This window comes from Alosa alosa, chromosome 13 (genome assembly GCF_017589495.1).
Source record: "Alosa alosa isolate M-15738 ecotype Scorff River chromosome 13, AALO_Geno_1.1, whole genome shotgun sequence".
NCBI classification, from domain to species: Eukaryota; Metazoa; Chordata; class Actinopteri; order Clupeiformes; family Clupeidae; genus Alosa; species Alosa alosa.
In genome coordinates, this window is record NC_063201.1 from 13,747,813 (window position 1) to 13,763,985 (window position 16,173).

Sequence of the window (16,173 nt, forward strand, 5' to 3'; positions counted from 1 at the left end):
TTCATTTGAAATGTGCAGTGAGTGGTGTTTTGAGAGTCACACAGTATTACGCGAGTGCCTTCATTTTAGAACTTTCACCTGTCAGTGTCCACGTTGAACATCTGTGAAATAGGCTATGGAGGTTTCACTTGACTGCTTTTCACTCGAGGTGCTGTTGATCAGCTAGAAGCCAGAAGGAGTAATCAGAAAGAGTGACATACTGATATAACTTTTATGAAACTGATTGAGACAGCACAACCACGGGTGATACAGGAGTTTGGAACACATACACATACATAATATTTTTGTTCTTCAAAATGCCAAGCAGAAGGTTGGGCGTCTATACAAGAGACCTTTACACATAGATCAGCAGCCTCTCGAGTGAAAGAGTAGCCTGAAGTAGAAAAATAAATAGGCCTATCTTTGGTTCTATTTTTAACACAGTAGGTGTGTCCTTACGCTTTGGTCATCTGTTGTGTTCTCTTCTCTTGCACCGTTTACAGTGTCGTTGATTCACAGCATTGGTTTAAAGGGTGGACAAAGAGGATGAAGGTTAGCACCCACAATTAGTCAGTTCATGTCAGTTCATGATATCAGTTTATGGGTTGAAAATTGTTGATCTTTGTGTGTGTGTGTTTGTGTTTGTGTGTGTGTGTGAGTTGTTTTTTTACATTTCATTTTCACATTTCACGTATGTCCTGTAAAATGTCCTTTTAAAGATCCTTCACACAGGAGCGGGGTTGAAAAGAGGGAATGTGTATCTATTTTCATCTTTGTTCTGTATTTGTGTGTGCGTGCGTGCGTGCGTGTGTGCGTGTGTGCAGTGGTCGGCTTAGATGGAATAGTAGAGCTTACTTTGACTGACCTTTCTGTTTAAGTCCATCTTCATTCTATGGAAAAAACTAAAGTTAAAAAGCTAAATCATCCTGATGCTGCTCTAAGGGGAAAATGACCTTCATGACTGCATGGACAAGGATTTGAGATGACAGAACTGTTGACACCAGGGACATGAAAACTCTTGAAGTGAGATGAGGAGACTGCTAAACAGCTTCATTTTGAAGGGATGCTCTGAAAAACACAAGCTGGTTTTTTTTCCCTTCTTTTTTTCAAACTGCTCATCTACTGCCTTTTTGTCGGAGTCAGCTAACTGTCCAATGCCTCGTCTGTTACCAGGCCCTCAGCCTTTGAGAGCCAGAGAGAGGGGAGTCCAGGGATGAGAGGTATGGCAAACTGGACGGCTGCCAAATCAGACGCACGATCACCCTGCTTGCGCAGGTTTCTGATTGGTCGCTGCAGTCTACACAAGGCTGGGTTCTCTCACCGTGATTGGCTCACAAAAGATCCTAAGTGAATGGTGCAATGGCCGTATAGAACTGTCTCTTGTGGTATTTATGTCTGGTAATTTCAACCCAGTTGAAGTTCACCGTCTGATTGGGAAAAATAATAAAAACAATCATAGAGTGTTAATGAGAACTGTACCCCAGAAAGGACACTTGAGTGGCAAATGTACTTCCTATTTAATTAACTTGGCTCTATAAAATCAAAAGATTACACAGGCGACTGAATAACCACTGAGATGCTGTTCAACCAAATTCAGAGTATTTTTAGAAATAGGAGAGAAAATTAAAAGGAAGAAAATAAAACGGCAAAACCTCTTATCACAAATTAAATTATTGAAAGAGGAAAAAAGCAAAACTATTTATGAGGTTGTCTTTTTGTATAGTGCAGGTGTTTTAAAAGATGATGAACCAGAACAGTTCAATGATGCTATTTCTTTTTCCTTTGAGTTGCCGCACAGTCATGCCTCCCTAGTCTTCAAGTTGTGATCCTGAGAAATTGTGTAGATCAGTGGATGTTCGGTTTAAACTTTGATTTTATTATTTGTTCTTTTGATGAAGCTTTCAATAAAAAAAAAAAATTTAAAACCATTGGTCTTTTCAATGTATGTGACCTCGCATTATCCACATTCCTAAGAGTAGGGAAGTCAATGCACACCAAGAGATATTAAGGGCACCTTCTCAGACACAGGTGATACATGATAGAATGTCATGTACTGCAATTAATGACTCATTAAGGAAAATAAATGGTCCAACACATGTTCCACTGAGCCAAAAACTGGACTGGTAGCAACTGAAACTCATTCATCTTATCGTCTGCCGAATGTAATTTCAGAGGTTTGTCAGAAGAGGGAGATGTGGAAGCACACATGCATTGCACTACTTCATGGATGTGGTCGAGAGCCCTCTGTTCTTGCAAAGGACCACACTACGGAAAGTCAGTTGCCACCCATTAACTACTCTTTGTCCACCCTTTATTACCCTGTACTGTAAGCATTTCAAATTATTGATGGCTGGTATTATTTATGACTAAGGATGTTTATTAATTGAATGAATTAGTTTGACACTTGATGATGGTGATTGTTTGTTTATTTGTCACAGATCACAACCCTACACACAACAGGTGATCATTTTATTTTAATTTGTTATCTCCAATCCGTCAAAAGCAAAATTTAAACCACACCAATGCTTCAATATTTTCTTGAAAACTCCTTCAGAAAAAGTACTGTAAGTAGAAAGCTACTTCAAAATAATAACGTGGCTGTTCAATCGATCTCTGTCCTTTAAGAGGTGCATAGTGAATGGTTTTCACAGTTCCAGTGCCTGGAGAAGAAGGGAGAGAGAATGTGAGGGAATGTCCTGATGGAAGGAATGAGCAGGGTGAGTGAACTTTGATCTCTCCCTTGTGGGGTCAGGGATCCCGGAGCACTTCCCTCCGCCCACTCTCCCGCGCCTCGTTGATGGGAGGATTGTTCCCCTGCACAAGTGGACATTTCAGGGGCTCCAAGCTGAATTCTGCCCCCCCACCCCCCCTACTTTTGGTATCCACATCATCCTCCTTGCACTCTGCCAATTCACTACGAACACACAATGGTCCACGTTCATATCTGACATTTCAGAGAGGGGTAGAGGGCATGGAGGAACAGAGACTTAAAGAGAGAGTAATTCTTACTACACACACTGCCCAGATTGTTCCCACATTGCTGCTCTCTGCACTGGAGATCAATTTGGCCCCTTTCACTCATCTTGTGCTTGTGCATTCTGCATGCGTGGCACATTTCCCTCCACACAATGGTCTCCTTACAGACAGCGGCTCTCAGTAACCCGTGAAGCTGATGCTAGCCGCAGTAGCATGTTGAATGCTTTCTTCATGAGCAGACGGACGGCTCTCAGTCAGTTAATAGCTGATGCCAACATGATGGGGACGGAGTCCAGGTCTCACACGCATCAGCTGACCTCGCAAACACCCGGACTGCCAGCACCTTCCTGCCGGAGTTATCGCTGTCTGCCACCACGGCAACCATCATGTTTTGCATCGCCACCGTTTCCGACGTCCTCTTTTCTCAGTTTTTCCTCGCTCTGCCTGTCTTGTGTCTTTTCATCATCCCTCCATTCCTGTCTTCCCATCTCTCCTCCGCTTCCTCTATCTGTCTCAGCTGCTCTTTCCCTCTCTCTCTCTCTCTCTCCCTCCCTCGTTCCCCTGCTCTCCTTCCCAGGCCAGACGTGGATGACTGGGAGAGCCGTGTCACAATGTTTGGCTGTCTCCCACTGGTTCCGATGCTGTTCTGGGATATGAGATGTTGTGTGAATGGAGACGGCAGTGGGGCTGGACAATAGAGTCCAGAGGGAGGCATCGCCATCTCATATCTCAGGGTGGTGGAACACCAGAATGTTGTGGGTTCGATCCCAGGGGTTGCCTGCCATCATGGTGCCCATGAGCTACAGTACACACTCGACCCCCGGGTTACTCCAGGGGAGCTGTCCCTGAAGCTGCTCTGGACAAGAACGTCAGCATCCTCTCTCCCTCCTACTTCTTAATACACTCCTCTCTAGCGCAGGGCAGAGTATGGGAAGTGAACTCTCCTCTTGATGACTATGGGGGTCAGAGGTCAAATGGGAATACACTTAAGGGAAAGGGAAAGGACATGACCATCTTACAAAACCCAACTGGTTCCGTGTTGAACAAGCAGGCGAACATCGACAAAAAAGTTATTTCGGGGCACTCCAGACAACACAACACAAACAGGAAGTTTGGTGTACAAAGTGGAAAGACGTTCTCTCATCCTTGGCCGTGCTCAGAGCCTAATGCCTTTAATCAATTGTGCATGAGCACTGCATAAGCCAAGGGACATAATATGTCTTCATTTCGACACACTGTGACAAGTAAAGGAAACAGGGACGTGCAATGTTTTTTTATCATTATTTCAAGCTGAAAGCTTTGTTGGAATCTGGAAGTTGTACCCCCTTCTCACTTGTCTTGTGCCACACTGGTACACACAGCCATTGGTTTGCTGTCATAGGCAAACAGGGAACAGGGAACGGTGATTTATGTTTGCAGCAGCTGTGTTTGCATGCCGGGACTGTTTTAGTGCGTCTTTCCATCGGTTGGGGGTGGGGGTAGGGGGGGGCGGGATGGGGGTGGTCGTTGGGGAGGGGAGGGCAAATTTCAAGAATAGCGTTATCTGTGGCACACCCGAGTTCTGCTCACTTAATATCCTTTCTGACGCCAGATAGTGCTTTTTGAGAGGGCCACACAATAATTTATAATCACACTGACTTGTGTTTATCCTGTAAAACTGCAGAGATCTTGCCCTCACTTCCTCTTGTAATTGAGATGGTGATCGGCTGGCGTGCTGATGAAAGTCTCTCTCTCTCTCCACAGAACATTTGCATATGTATGGAACGGCGTTTTAATCAGAGACGCGATCTCGGCATGCAAAGCTGACAGACCTTTGGCAACGTGTCAGCATCTTGCTGTAGATATTTTTTTTGAAGATAGAGAGAGAGATACAGCGCTGTTACAGTAACACACACGCGCATTAGAAATGCATTCCTGTAAGTTTACAACCACAGAGGTGGATAATAAGGACACTGTGGCCAACAGCTTTGGCAGCGCCAGAGCGATTTACGAGAAGTTTGGGCTGATGGGAGTTGGCGGCAGATAGGCTGGGATGGGCAGAGAGAGGGAGGGAGGGAAGGAGAGAGAGAGTGAGAAAGAGAGAGAGTGAGGGAGCGGCTGAGGCCATGGAGCCAAAAGCATCCCGTTCGTATGTCCGTCGGGCCCACGGTGTGTGAGATAAGAGAAGAAACTGGGTGACCTATGGTCAGCAACACAGGCCAGCTGGCTGACATATCACTGGGATTCCAGGCGGGGCCCAGGAAATGTTTGAGATGCACTACACGCCTGGGCTGGGTTTGTAGCAGAAACTGAGACAGCAGGTACAGAACTGCTGACATGTATTTGCTTACAAAGTATTCACTGTAGAACAAGCATAGCATAGATGTTTGTTTTAGAATTACACTCTTGTCTGTATGAGTATTACAGTGTTACAAACAATTGTCTGTATTTGTTTTACAATGTTACAAACAAGTATGACAATCCCAAAATAAGGTCAAGGCCTTCATAACATGGGACATAACGCTCACCACTATTCACGTGGAATGAATAGATGATCAGTATACAGATGACACCCGTTGGAAAACCGTCACATGAACACTCACAGATAGGTCACTGCATGGACATAGTGATCTGGGCGATGTTTTTGGTTTTTATGGTAGTACACAGTGGCAGGGATGGTGGGCTTTATGTTTTTCCTTGTGAGATTAGCATAATATTTGTGGCAGGCATAATAGGAAACAGGGAAAGTCCCAGTGTAGCTCCGGTCAGGACCGCCACTAGAATGACTAGAATGTGACTGAGATTCTGTTAAGCTGCTGAGACATGTACCTGCCAATGAAAGCCACTCCCAGGGACACGAGGGACGAAGCCAACTGACCTCCCAGCAATGACAGCCAGCTGGCTACAGGCCATCACAGAGGGTCCACAACACACACTGTCCCTTGAGAGGGACAGACAGACAACAACGAGTCGTGTTTACTGAGAGGTCACAGATCTAAACTGCTGTTTGTCCACCGAATAAAAGATAGTAGTACGATAATGAGATAAATAGCAGATTTGTTTTTAGCGTCAGCCGTCAGGCCTTTTTTATTGAGGAGGAATGCATTTTCATTTCAGATATACACAGGCGTTAAATTCCTTGTGCTTTAGTAGGCTATTTTCTAACAGCGGCTGATCAACAACCAAGACGATTTAACAATAGGCTACACAACAGGACGCAGGATACAACAGCAATGCGCTGCAATGCACCTTCATGGCATAGCCTGCACTGCAAGTGCTGAATGCCCAACAGCAAAAAACAACATCGCCAATAAAGCAACCTTCCTGAGCAACAAGACCTTTTTTACCAAGTGCGCACAAGAACACCCAGGGTTATGAGGGGTCAGAAAGCACCTGTCATCACTGTGAAGTCTGGCTGAGATGCCCTTTGATTACTTGATATCTTCCCCTTACAAGCTGAAGGGTAGCCCAACCTCTGATGAGGGGAGCAGTAGAGGTGGTAAAGGCCAACATCTATTATCTATGCACCTCCACGCATGGGCTGTTAAAGCAACACCAAAGAACTTTTCCTCTGTCGCACGCAGGCTATTTGTTTATCCAGCAACGGCTTTGCAAATAACGATGTCCACAGACAAGATAGAATATGTTGCATGATTTTATGAAAGTACGATGTACTGTATTGCGACATCATGCAAGTCAAATTTGTAGTATGTCTCCACTACCCCTATCCGCTACCCGATCTGGCAAACTTACATAGTGCGGTTATAGCCGATAGAGGGCCGCAAAGCGAATGCAGAAGTGCCGTTCACCTTGTTACGAGTTGATGAACCACTGAAACAATTTTGGAAACATTATTTTAAGGTACAAGAAACTCTTTGGTGTTGCTTTAATGTTCTGCTTTTTTGTGTGTTGAAAAAGGTTATGTTTCTATAGCCTGGATGCCAGCCCAACTTAGTCCCGCCCACAACATTTCAGGTCGGGAAGTTCGGTCTGGACTTGTTCCATTGTGGAGCAACTATGCCCAAACCAGAGCTGTTTGGACCAACCAAACTGGTCTTTGCACAATGATGGACAGATGAGCAACAGTGCCTCGTCTATTACGTCATCTGAGCACGCTTCCGTTGATTTTGTTTCCAACAAAAACGCTGTGGCTAGAAGCTAGACAGATGGCTACTAAGACCCCGTTTACACATAGGAGAAACGCATAGATTAGGTTTGGCCTTTCAATTACACGAAAACGGAGGTTGTATTACTGAAAATGCTTATTTCTGAAAACTCTGGCCAAAGTGGATGTGTGGGAAAACTTTTAGTAGTTTCACTTTCATCAAAAGTGAAAAGGGAAATTTTTGCATTGTGACCTGTTCTCTCATTTGTTTGAAATCTCTGATTGGCCACCTATTTGCTCGAGGGGTTTGCGACACCCTTCCCCAGCCGGGGAAGTATCCGTTTTTTCTGAATAGCCTACCAGGTTACGTATGTTAAGGCATTTGTGGAGAAGAAGGATGGTTCAGGTGTTCTTCCTACAGCTCACAGAACGCTAGCCTAGAAATCTAGACGCACCCTAGGGCTAGTCTAGCAACTCTTCGTTGGCTTGTGAGCTCGAAAAATTAAACTTCTATCAGGCCAATCAAATCGTGTATAGAGTCGTTAGGCGGGCTTAACATAATGATTGATGGCAGAGTTGCAACGGTTTGGCTTGACTTCCCTGCTACTTGAAAACAAAGAAGATGGATGTTGCTGTTGGTGAACAGTGTGACACGAGTTAAACTTTTTTAAGTTGGCAAAAGTTTGAACTAGCCAACTAGCTCCGCTGGTGGGAAAACGCATGGGACTCGCGTTGGGGATAGTGCTGTCCTATTGTGTGCAGAGGGAATTTGAAAGACAACCGATTATCCCGCCCCTTGGACTGAGCACTGCGAACGGTGAGTGCCCAGACCCTACATTTTAATGTGGGTCTGGCTCGTCAGGCTAACAGAAAGCTATTTCGTTGTTCTGATTGGTTAGATCTATCCAATTGAGTGCAGAGGCATTTTCCCAACTGTATCGGTTGAACCACACACCATAATCATGTCCTAATGGAGCAGTGTCAGACTCAAATTCTGACTAGAATTGAGTATGACAACATCAGGCTAATGTTTCTACGCTTTGCTAGTGCAAATAGTGACTTTTCTTCTCCAAGGTCCTAAATAATCGTACAACCCTTCTCCTCTTATGACTAAATGACACATGGGGTGGGGGGTGGGGGGTGTGCTGTTGACTCTTAAGGCCGAGGATATGCTCTGCAGACTGATCAGCCTTATGTTGTGGTGGTGACCAATGCAGTAAAAATCCCCATATGTTTCTTTGAAACACTCCACAGACTGGCTCAGTATGCTCTCCAGTGACACATGGTCACGTTCAACAAAAACACTGTACGACTAAAAATATTAACCCACTGGGATTTGTCAGGTGAGGTCATCCCCTGTAACGACAGACGCTATCAGAACAGTCCAGCTCCGAGGCAGACCAGGCCCTGCTCTCCGCTCGACTTCGACGTACGAGTCCTCGGAATGTTTTCCCATTTCGTAATGCCCAATTACAGTCAGCAGAGCACCTCATCCCTTGCACGTCCCACCGAGCTTTGATTACGTTCTCACCCACTGACCAGGCAGGCACTTGTGCTATTAAAACACATGGAACATTGTGAACTGGCACTTAGACAGGTCTACCTCTCCCTGTAGATCCTCACGTGCACAGTGCTGGAACAGCCTTGTTTGGTGCCCATGCTTGCTCAGGTCTCTCTGATGTGTGAGTGCTCTTTTAGGGAAAGCACACATTGCTGCTCACATGGCTTGGCACGCCATTCAGATAGCGTGTTTGAATTGCATCTGGTGGAATGAAGACAGATGCCCACCCAGCACATGTAGCACAAAGGCTAGAATTCAGCAGAACCTGGCTAAGCAGTAACCTTAAAGGTACACTATGCAAGTTTAGGTATTTTTGGCGACTGTAGAACATATTTATATTTAGGTGTAAATAGCAAACTTCTCGTGACTTATCTCCCCTGTACACAATGAAAATGTTTTTGTTGTGGAGGTGAAGTATTAACAACAGGCAAAAACTATCTCCAAAGAGCTATATCTACTGACAAGGTAATATTTCACGATTGTGCCACCATTCTTGAAGTTGCATGGCTGGTTTTCTCGGTAGCAACGTCTATGCTGTATAGCTATGCTAGGTGAACAATTCACCCATTACAAGTTTACTATCAAATTTTGTAAAAATGTATTAAGGCTTTGTAAAGATTTATTAAGGTGAAAATCTTGCATAGTGTACCTTTAAAACTCTGTGAGGGAATAGTTAGTGCACTCTAAAGCACAGAATGCAGAGACAAAAGTTCAGACAGGAATTTTATTCAACTAAGTCTTGAGTGAACATCTAATTTTCCATTTGGTACATAAGTCGACTTGACAGGTCACACTTTGGGGCTTCAGTTCTGGTAAATTTTTGTGATGAAATCATAAACTTTTACTGGAGCCTCTCTCTAAGAGAGCACCTGTGCTCACTCTCAAGTGAAGACTTTCCATTTTTCCACGTCTGCACACAGCCAGTATTAACTTCAGCAGACCCCCCTACTCAAACCTCTGTGTGCACAGGCCTCCACCTTCCACTATTGGACCCCACGGTGAAGTGGACCCACCGCAGCACACTCCCTATATTGCTCAATTGCAGCCAAAGCAAGTGAAACCAAACTCAGGGGTCAGAGCACAGGTTGGGTCAGAACACCCAGACACACCATTACATCATCGGACCTCTAAAGAGCTACCCTCCCCTCACAAATCTGGCTGTACTGATGGTAGAAGAAACTCCTTGACAGCGTTTGACAGACTACAGACAGTGCTACCTCTCCCCTCACTTCTGCACCTAATGTACGTCCTGCACCCAATCCCTTCATTCTCTTCTTCTTTTATCTTCTTTTTTTTTTCTTGCTGTGCTGTTTCTCTCTTCCTCTCTCCCCTTTTCTCTCTCCTTTGTAGCCGTTCTACTATCTTTCCTATGCTGTTGTTTTCTTGGACGAGGCGTGTGGAATTTTGCACGGCCCGCTTTAAGGTCTTTTCCACTCGCTGTCTCCAAGATATGGAGCGAGCTTAGCGGCTGCTTGAATGGCGAGGCCCGTTGCCATGGTTTCCGCGCCGACAACAGGGGTAAACAGTGTGCGGCTGTGGCGCGCTGAAGAAGCGCAGGGCCTCTGTTGAAAGCCACGGCGGACGGAGGGCACACTGGTGACTTCCTCTCGGAGCGGAGGAAGAGAAGGAATTTATAACGCTCCCCAGAGCACCCCATTAGCAAGGGCTGTAAAACTATCTGCGTCGTCGGTGGACCACGGGTGTCCCCACAATTTGAGGTCATTGTAACCTGTTGTTTTTTTTCCGCATTAGTTTAAAGTTTTTGTCTTTGTTGAAAGTAAATAGCCTACATCGTAGATGCATATTTACTGAATTGAATTTTGTCTTTTATGTTTTTTATCTTTTTATGTCATCCCTCTTTCAAGCCTTGTAACTCTGGGCTCCGTTTCCATGTTTGTGTGTACTGTACAATTGACTTCTTTATCTTGACTTGTGAAGCACTTTGGGTCAACTCCTGTTAGTAGTGGAGTGTGCTACACAAATAAAGTGACTTGACTTGACGTACTCTTGTGACTGTGAGCGACTAACTCGTGCTTTAAAGAGACTGGTAAGGTGTAACTCCACCACCACCACCACTCCCCTTCTAAAACAGTCTGAACAAACATTATGTTTGGGAGAGTGTCTTGTGTGTGAACGGTGAGCAAACGTGGGACATGTTGAGGATGAGACCCTCGGGAGATAAGAGGAAAGGGGGATGAATCTTTTGCCCGCTGGTTGGAAAGTGTGTGCTTTATGCGCATTGCCTCATTGGAGTGCTCGTCCCACCCTGAGGCCTCTGCAGCTGTTCTGTGGTAAAGCTGGCAAGTGTGTATGTGTATGCGTGTGTGTGTGTGTGTGTGTGTGTGTGTGTGTGTGTGTGTGTGTGTGTGTGTGTGTGTGTGTGTGTGAAGAGAGAGAATAGAAAGAGTGAGAGAGATAGAGAGTGTCTGTGTGTGTGTGTGTGAATAAGTGGGTGTGAGTATTTGTGTGAGTGTGTGGGTGCTGCTCTGTGTGAAGCATGGATGGACTCCCTATGTGTGTGTGTGGAGGTATGTGTGTTTGAGTATTTTTCAATCCTCATGCCATGGGTGACTCAGATGCTATGTGTGTGTCTGTGTGTGTGTGTGTGTGTGTGTGTGTGTGTGTGGTTATTGTTCACTGCTACATACAGCGCTTGCTCACTAAATGACTTTCCCCTGCAGGCTATTGTCAAATGAGCACTGGGTTTGTCCACTGCTCTGACCTGACGGGTCAGCACCATGGTCGCTAAATCCCCCTGATCAACACTGTGACTGGAGTAATATTCAGGGCATTAACCCAGAGATAACAGTGACCCATGTGATTACACACACACACATACTGTATGTACACACACACACACACACACACACACTGACTCAGCCTCACATGGTAGGGCGTAGGAGTCAGGGACTTAGTGGCTAGTTAGTGCTAAAACTGTAAATGGGGCTAAGTTAGCAAAGCTTAAATCATAAGTGTTAGCTAAAGCTAATATGAATGTATGCCGAAGATAAGGCACTAATGTGATGGATGAAGAGCTTGCAGACTAGGCTAATTGAAGTGTTAAGTGAAGAATTCCAGCATGTTAAAGGGAATTGTATGAGTTTCCAGCCAAGGCCAAATGGAACAGTTTAATGCTAAGCAACCACAAGTATTGTGAGGAAAAGCTGGTAATTAACGTGTTTACAGAACAGCAGGGTTTGTGCTTCTGTCCCCCCCCAACCACATTATGGCACTACCAGGGCAGGCACTCCGCTCCACTCACAGCCACCTCATGATCAACTGAATATTTCAGGCAAGACTGTCGTTTCTTTCCACTCCACCAATGGGCTTTTTTCAGTCATCTCTGTGAGACGGTGTCGGTGACATCTGGAGTCTATCATAATCACTCTGTCACATGGCATATCAGTCTCTCTTTCCCTCTCTTTCTCTCTCTCTCCCTCTCTCTCTCTCTCTTTTTCATCACCACATCTTACTGCTGGGTCTGTCACCAGAGTCCCCACCGGTCAATGAATTGATCGGATCCTTGGCCTTCCCGACGGAGCTCCCCTCTCATTTCTTTCCACCAGAAATCCCTCTTCTCTAATAACCTCATGTCCATGTGCAGATGCTGCGACTGCCTCCCAAGCCCCACCGCCAATGTCAGAACTTTTTCATTAGACCTTTGAAGGCACATGCCTATAGACCAATGTGCATTAGACTGGTGGGTTCTAGAAACCATTGGAAGGAATGGGCCAAACCAGTCGGGTCAAATGATTAGAACGTTGGAGCTGCACTTACTGTAGAGTATTTATAATAAAAGACATTCCAAATGAAATAGTGGCCAAATAAACACAGACCACATGATCCCACTGATTGAACCCTATGTCATCTTACCTTATATAAGGTGGATGGCTAAAAAGGAATGACACTACAGTGGCAGTGTAATATGTAATAGCCTTTCTAGTTACAATCCAGCCTCTTAAGTTACTTAAAAGGCATCAGCATTTTTTGGAGTGGAAAAGTGGAACTTTTAGTTACAGAAAAGCATTCAATCATTCACTTTGGGTTTAATTATTACAACAACTACTCTGTGGGAAACTTATTCTATTGCCCTTCAGCTCATCTAAGGTTGACTAAAACTACTTCTAAAAGGATCTCCAAACTTGTTGAAAGTCAGATTGCATAAAAACCATCTGTTAAATGAATAAAAGTTAATATTCATTTTATCTTGAATTTCCAGTGCTGAATTTCCAAAATAAATGTGGTCTTTGTCTTTCATCTATTTTTCCCCTGTGCCCTGTGGTTTGTTTTCACAGGACAATAACAACATTTATTTTCTTATAGTAATCTACGAGAAACCCCCTTTCGGTTCTCCTCTCTTCTTTCAGGACTCTTTGTTTTCACAAACCACACCTGCCAACCATATTTTGTACAACAATCACAGCTCTGCTACCCAAGCCAACAGTAATTTGATTATAAAACAGAGAAAGAGCTTTAATTGGTGTTTGGTTCTCACAAGTGAGAAGTCACCTGATAATTTGGAGCGTCGGCTAATTGCGGCAGATTTGTCTTCCCCACTTAGATGTGGAGTTTGATCTTGGCTCGCACTTCTGAGAGCTTGGACACGAGAGGTGAAAGGTCGAAGTGCAAGGATGGCACAGATCCTCTCCCTGCACAACCATCAACCGACTCTCCACCAACCCTCCACCGACCCTCTACCCAGCCCCCAGCCACCAATGGCCCCCCTGCTACCCCTTTGGACGTGGATCACCATGTGTGTTTGTAGTCATTGCACCTCATAGTACACATGGACACACACACAGTCATAATGAGTCTAGACTGTGGTGCTGTTTCTCACTTTTAAAAAGGCCTCATAAAACAGAAAAAAAAAACTCGACAAAAATTAGAGTCTTTGGCTCAAAATTTCCCCATGTTTTGGTCTGTCTCTCTCTCTCACACACACACACACACACACACACACACACACTGAAAACTGGGCTTTTCGTGTTCTCAAACACTCCTTCACCTTCTCTCTTGTGCTTAAGCACTCTCACAGACACTACAAGGCAGACAATTTATTATGCATGACTACATATGCAGCACTTGACCACAAGTCACCTTCAACCGCTCAAAATAAGGGGAAAAAAATACCGTCTGCCAAGAACCACACATGCAGTGCACAAATTACGAAGCAGAGGAAGAAAAAAACAACAGGCGAAGAGGAGGAAGAGGAGGAGGAGGAGGACTGGGTGGATTTAAAAAGCTGATTGTCTGCAGGAAAGTCTGAGGATGTGAAGTGAAGGCTGTGTCTGTTACATACCAGAGCAGTGAGATAAAGAGCAATGGCCTGGACAGGGGTCACTTCGAAACATACATACCCTCTCTCTCTCTCTCTCTCTCTCTCACTCTCTCCCCCTCTCCCCATAGCTCTCTGACAGTTTCTCTCTTCCTCACTGTCACCCTCTCACTTCTCTCTTTCTCTCTTTCTCTCTCTCATTTTTTTCTGTCAGTTCTTGTCTCTCCCACTCTCTCCCAAAGCCTCTGTTCTATACACAAAACACAAATCACATCACATCAAATCATATCATTCGGATGAAAAACACTGTATTCTTATGACAGGGTGTGCTTGTTGTTCCTGAAGAGTGCAGCACTTCTTGGTATCATGAATCACTTCTGCATTTGTATGATACGTTTTAAACCATTGCTAAACCACTGTAATGAGACAAACCAATTAAAGGCCCATTCACACCAAGAACAATAACGATAACTATAAATAAATATCGTTCTCGTTAATATGAATGACGACGTTCACACATAAACTATAACAATAACGACATGAAGAACGATATCGCTGGGGATCACTTTCAGAGAGCGATTTTCACAACGATAAAATGCTAATAGCCAATCAGAACCCATCGAATTTTAGCCGTCACATTCATTAACACAAGGAGAGACTTTGTTTATCGTTGTTCAGTGTGAACGCTTTTATCGTTATAGATATAGTTATCATTATCGTTATCGTTCTTGGTGTGAATGGGCCTTAAGAATCATTTCCAAAAAAGAAACGTGAATGTTTCCCGTGCACCAGTCTCTCAAAGCCTCGTATATCCTGCACACACCATCCGTCTTCTCCACTGGCCCCTGAACATCTGGTCGACACACAGACACAGATGGGCATGGCCGTAGTGCTTGGCTGAAATGTGGCTCTCCAAAGACCGCAGTCCAACCCAACCCACAGTCACTGTTTGAATAGATGTCAGTGCATAAACGTCACGCCATTTGACCAGAAGTGCCCCGCGCCTGCCAAAAAAGAGCGTCTGCCTTTATTCTGTGTGTGAATGAATGGAGAGAGGGCCCAGGGCAGGGTGATTCTGTTCGGGTGGAGACCCACGCAGGGTGGTTGTGGGCTTATAAAAGGCTGTTGCGAGCCAGGCTCAGCTCGGAGTTTCCCTCAGGATACACGACATCAGGAGGAAATGGATTAGAAACAGGGAAATTTTAGGTGTGACCACAGAGGATCAGGTTTGGGCTGAGTGATGGTCAAACACTGATGCTCAAGCACTCTATTCTCCTTACACGCTACTCCCTGTCCCTCTCTTTTCTCTCTCTCTTTCTTTTCCGTTACTCTCTTTCTTTTTACCTCAATGTGCCGGTTTCAATCCCTCAATTCCTCACCCGGGTGCTCTCGATCAAAGCGCATGATGTTCCCTTTGGTTCTCACAGCACTTTATGAACAGTCCGTTTTAGCAGATGTGCTCCGCTTTCTCCTCTTTTTCTCTCTCTCTCTCTCCCTCTCTCTCTCTCTCTCTCCCCCTCTCTCTCTCTCTTTGAGTTTTTTCAGCAGCTGAGCTCCCCGTCCTCATGCTGCCTGTCTGGCAGATATAAAGAGGAGACTGCCTCTGCCATGCCAGCAGTGCATATGCAGCCAGCAGGCCAGCCAGCGCAAAGAGCCCAGCTCAGCGCAGTGCAACACAGCGGCCTGGCCCAGAGATAAAGGACTTCTCCAGCCTATCACAAGCAAAGGCCGGGTGGCCAGTGTGTGTGTGTGTGTGTGTGTGTGTGTGCATATGTGTGTATGTGCGCATATGTTTGTGTGTGTGTGTGTGTGTGTGTGTGTATCTGTGTGTGTGGGTGTGTGTGTGTGTGTGTGTGTGTGTGTGTCTGCGCACTCACTCACACCAGCAGAGCTCCGGTCCTGAGATCTCTCACACAGCAGCGGGCCGTGTGTGCTGAGATCGGTGCGCAGATTGGACACAGTGACTTAGCCGGTGGAGAATGTGGATGTTGGCGGCCGGCCAGAAGAACCTTGGGCAGGGCACACCTTGGGGTGCAGCGTCAATATCCACAGCTCTATTGTCCAAATGGATCCTTTCCCCTGCTGGTGGAGGGTGTGTGAGGCCGCCACCAGCGTTGGAGTTTGGTTGGCTGGTTGCTTGGTTGGCGCACTGGAAAAGCTGGTCGCTAACAGTGTTGTTTTTCAGCTGTGAAAATATACAATGCCACAGGGCGCAACCCCAGGCCAGGGTGTGGCTGGAGCGTGTCAGGGAAGGTGATGAAGGGCACTGTAAATCAGCCAGCATGCGGGAAGAGAGAG

At 45.4% G+C, this 16,173-nt stretch overlaps 1 protein-coding gene across 2 annotated transcripts in view; it reads left to right on the top strand.

Moving 5' to 3' along the window:
* rbms3 (RNA binding motif, single stranded interacting protein) overlaps positions 1-1,904 on the top strand; it is a 159,383-nt gene extending 157,479 nt beyond the window's left edge. For both annotated transcript variants that reach the window (XM_048260297.1, XM_048260296.1), the window contains exon 14: positions 1-1,904. This exon is cut by the window's left edge and continues 2,082 nt beyond it. The gene's annotated coding sequence lies outside the window, so the exon portion shown is untranslated.
* Positions 1,905-16,173: the final 14,269 nt, after the last annotated feature.